The following is a 4624-nucleotide window of genomic DNA, read 5'->3' as shown; positions in this document are numbered from 1 at the left end:
CCGTGCGAGTTTCAATTTGCTGCATGTTCAAACATTTGTTCTAAAGAGAGCCGTGGTGAAAAATAATATACTTTGTATGCCTAGTAAAGGTAAGGTTAAAGCACTTTCTGGCTTAGCCAAGAGTATTGGATGGGGACTTCAGGTGACAAAAAGAGTACTTCATGTATCCCATTACATTTGATTTCTAACCTGACACTCTAATAGAGAAGGCAGCCTCACTGAGACCAGGCACAACAGTAAGAATGGGGAATGGAGTTAAGTTAGTACAATTCACTGGAAAGGCACCGTGAAACTGCTCACACAAGGACCGCTTTTCGGTTTTTGCATTTTCAGGGAGATCCATCCGTTTAATAGCATCACTAGCAGAAACGCTGGCTAGCATCAATCAGAGGGTATCCTTTGACGCACGCAGCCTACCGTAATGAGATTTTCTGCCTGCATTGGCATTGAGAATTTACGGCAGCCTCCTGACTCCTGAACTGATGGACAGCTCCTGGATGACTCAGTCTCTGCAGCAGCAGCAGCTGGGAAAGCAGAAACAAGTACATTAAGCGAGTTTATGCAGCGTAGCCTGGGCTCTCCTCCTTTTCCCTAAGGAAATCTGCAGTTTCACAGCACATCACGACACTTTAAACAATGCAATATTAATCTAAATGCATGGCATAAAAACTTAAAAGCACAGCTACATGCAGTAAATTAAACAACGCTAGGAGATACATCGTTCCTGAACTGGACACTCTGTAAGAAGATAAACTTTTAATCCCCTCTGCTTCTAGAAGAATAGGGTGGGAAGGGGTTGATTATTGTATCAGCGAATTAGACTTAAATCCATGCTTAAATCGGCCGTCTGTAACAATATAGCCGTATATCAATTATCGTGTAAAGCACGAGTCTCACTTTGCGAGTTGCACATTGTTTGTTATTACACCAGGTGTATAACTAAAGACTAGAGACTACACACTATTATTTCACCCGGACCCCATTCATTTATCCAGGCATTGGTGCTCATATTTTAAATATGAGAGGAAGCGGCACAATGACTTATTTGACTCAGAAACTTGGCTGCTGTTGTGAAGACAGTGAATATGTATATCTGAAAGCTTGTAAATGCATCACTATGATATAGATGTATGCAGATTCTGTTTCATATTTTGCTCTGTTCCTCATAAAATGTGTGGTTTTCTGACAAATCCTTGAGAAATGAAGTCGTTAAATAATACGATATTTGAGTTTCAGACTTCTTACCATTCAAAAAAGCAAAGCTAAAGCAAAATGTATTATTGTAGCAACTTTCTAACTTTATAAGAGCAATGCTTAAGATATATCCCTAATTTTGGCCTTTGTCCCCATTGTTTTTGACCAGAATTTTTGTGCTAAGAGATTGAGAGGTATGATTCCCTAACCATAAGCTATGCTTGACAAATAAGTGATCCGGCGCTTCGCTAACACATGCATTTCTGTTACAGTCCGTACTGTGGAGACTGCATTGTAGCGGTTCACGTTAGCACCGGATTTACACCACATATCCTCACTCTTCATTTTCCCTTAAATACAGTACAATACCCACTTTGGAAACCAAAGATGCATTTCTTTTAGGCACTCTATTTCGGTTTTGTGTGTAACTCCTGTTAACCCTCTAAACAAAATGCATAATTAATTTTCGTATGAGAATTAAACAATTTGACAGAAAGACTCAACAAAGCTGGCGCTTGAAAAACTCCTATTACTCATTTCTATACGGTAAAATGCATTCAGCAAATCAGAAAGTTTGGCACCATTGCTAACATCCAACGGGCTATACATATTTAAGTTAAAACAAATAATTTCGATTAGCAGTGAACTCGTGAGACTTGAAAGGAGCACCTTCTGATACTAACACAACTCGATTCTGCAGAGCAGACAGTATAGGGAGAGAAGCAGGAGGTCGGCACTTACCCTAAACAGACCCCTAGATGCCGGTATTTCTGTCGGATTTTGCTCAGTGTGTGTATTAACTCAGGATGCAGTGGCAACTGTGTATGGTGAGGAACCTGCCAGCGCCCCACGGACTACTTTAAAAATACAGAGAGAGGTAGAAACTGCCGGTCTGCTTTTCTGACGTTGCAGTCCTGCCTCTGCAGTGGCGAAGGAGTGAGGGGAGCGAGCGAGAGAGTGAGCGTGCCCGCACGTGGGTGTGTGTGTGTAAAGGGGGGTGCTGGGGTGGTGGTGGATAAGCAATCAACAATTGTTGTCCAGGCAGAGGATGGGCAATCCCATACCATGTAATGGAACAATCCAGCCTGGAGCAGATGTGGGGGTGGAGAAGAGAGCCTAGGGAATAACTACTACTTCTATAAAAAAAAAAAAAAAAAATAGTACAAGTACAAACCCAACCTTCTGCGGCTTTCCCAATGCACAACCTTAAACGGATCTGAAAATGCAGGATGTTCATTTGGATGAACCACATTGATTGAGAGTGAATGTAGCTCTGTACTTAACTGGCAAAGATAGTTCAATAGTTTCTACACGCCCTTTCACAACTTATATAGGCTTTTCTTCTCTGTAAGTGTTGGGAAATCAGCAATTTTAAGTTGAAAATGTGCTCACACTCTTTATCGGTGCTTCCAAGAGGGATCAAGGCAACAAGAAAAAGTAAGAGATGGAGGAAGTATGAAACAAAGAGTAAGAATTCCTGGAGATGACTGCATCAGCCTCCACTTCTGGCCGCAAACGTCCGTGTTTGCATTTCTTCTTTAGGTTTGTTAAAGGTGCATCGTCTCACCAGCAGCACTTCAGTTCATAAGGTGCCATGGAAACACACCGGTACAGGATGTCTAGCCCAACATATTCAAACAAAACTGTTCAAACAATTAGTTGTATTAGGTTCTTTCCGTTACACGGTGTATAAAATGATGTTACTACTCTGCATTTCTCCCTGGGCTACAGAACAAAGGTTTTATCAGGTCACAGGTATCATCAGAGGATGCCGTGACCATTTAAACAAAGGACAACATTCGCACTGAAAACACCCAGGTTCCGCAGAACGGCTTAGCAGACTTGTTTTCTTCTAGCTTTAGGACTCACATACAAACAAACCCTTAGTGTATTTTAACCAGAAATAAAGGGTTCCCATTTAATTTTTGTCGTGACTCTTGGGAAACCAACTGATATAATCAGCTGTCTTTATATTTGCTACTTGTGCAAAACATTTTTCAAAGGATAACAATATATGGTTGCGCACCAATGAAAAGACTGATCTAAAGTGATTCTTTTAAAACACACACACACATACACACACACACACCTCAGCATGTAAATGTAGTATTTGAACTTGTCATAGAACTGATAGGAATGCTGCTGAGGTAGCAGTGGACAGTCTTGGTTGCCACCTTTTCAAATGCCCAAAGTGGGACATTTTTGGTACAAATGTCAGATTTTGCAGGGCGAAACATGCCCACGGTCAGTACAAAGGACAGAACTTCACTTTTTTGCCTAAATAAAAGCTTATACTTATAGTATTTTAGTTGCTTATTCTATTTCTTATAATATTTAGGTGTTTCAGATACAGAATAACAGTTTTATGCAACTATTACATAAAATATAGGAAATAATTTTGTCCTAAAATCTCAGGACATTTGCCATTTTTACAATTTTTTTGCAGGACACAACTGCCCAAAGAGGGACTGTCCCTCGCAAAGTGGGATGGGTGGTAACCCTATGGACAGTAAGGTTACAGTTTTGAGGCGGAGACTTAGACAAAGAGGTTAATTCAGACTTCCAGGATTACATTTTGCTTCTTTAATCATGAAATCTGCTTAAAGTTGTGCTTAACATACACAGCCCACACATACCTCTCAACCTGCAGCCATTGAAAATAGATAGGCCCTTGAAAAATAGGCACATCCAGCCAAAAATCTGGACATCCAATTAGCATAAAATTTAAATACCAAACTTTACTACCTTCTAATAGGAACATGGGATGCTACTCAAAAACACTGAAAAAAAGCAAGTGACTAAAATGATGGAACAATATCAGCACATCATTAAATAATCAGTGTAAAATCTAGAGACTTTAATGAACTGTATTGCAAACTTATACCATGCAACCAACATGATGGTCACGTAGTGTCCTTTTCTGTGTACTAGACAGCTTCAAAAATCACGTGATAGAGGAGGATTCAGAAAATTTTGAGAAAGGGGTAAATCAAGCTTGAAAATAGGGTCACACTTAAAAAAAATAGGTATTTCATATGCAGGGGTAAATCAGAATTAAAAACAGGTATGTTCCTCCAAAACTGGGACAGTTGATAGGTCTTAGCCTATGTTATCCTGCCTGTCTTTACCATAGAGACATAACTGTCAACTTCCAAGAGCAAGAATCAATGGCAAAAGTGAAAAATCAAGGGGGAGAGTGCATGAAGGCCCAAAAGTCAATGCCGCTTTTTAAATGTGGCTCTTACATACTTAGACATTTTTTTAGAATAACATATTTTGCATTAACACACATTTCTGAGGGATAGGAAACCTGAAACATATCTGTCTGATATAACTTGTGACTTCAGTCCTCAACAGTTTGCCAGATAACAACTAATTTTATGAGCACAGTCCAAAACTATGATGCAAAATCAGGGACATTCTGTGAAAT

At 39.8% G+C, this 4624-nt stretch overlaps 1 protein-coding gene across 1 annotated transcript in view; it reads right to left on the bottom strand.

The window, feature by feature from the left end:
* The window catches only part of SV2C (synaptic vesicle glycoprotein 2C), a 1515246-nt gene extending 1513090 nt beyond the window's left edge, over positions 1–2156 (bottom strand). The window contains exon 1 of the mRNA XM_044063964.1: positions 1936–2156. The gene's annotated coding sequence lies outside the window, so the exon portion shown is untranslated. The remainder of the gene's footprint in view (positions 1–1935) is intronic.
* Between the last annotated feature and the right edge of the window lie 2468 nt (positions 2157–4624).

The sequence above is a fragment of the Protopterus annectens genome, chromosome 2.part2 (genome assembly GCF_019279795.1).
Source record: "Protopterus annectens isolate FY-2018-M chromosome 2.part2, PAN1.0, whole genome shotgun sequence".
NCBI classification, from domain to species: Eukaryota; Metazoa; Chordata; order Ceratodontiformes; family Protopteridae; genus Protopterus; species Protopterus annectens.
This window is presented reverse-complemented; position numbering and strand designations above follow the sequence as displayed.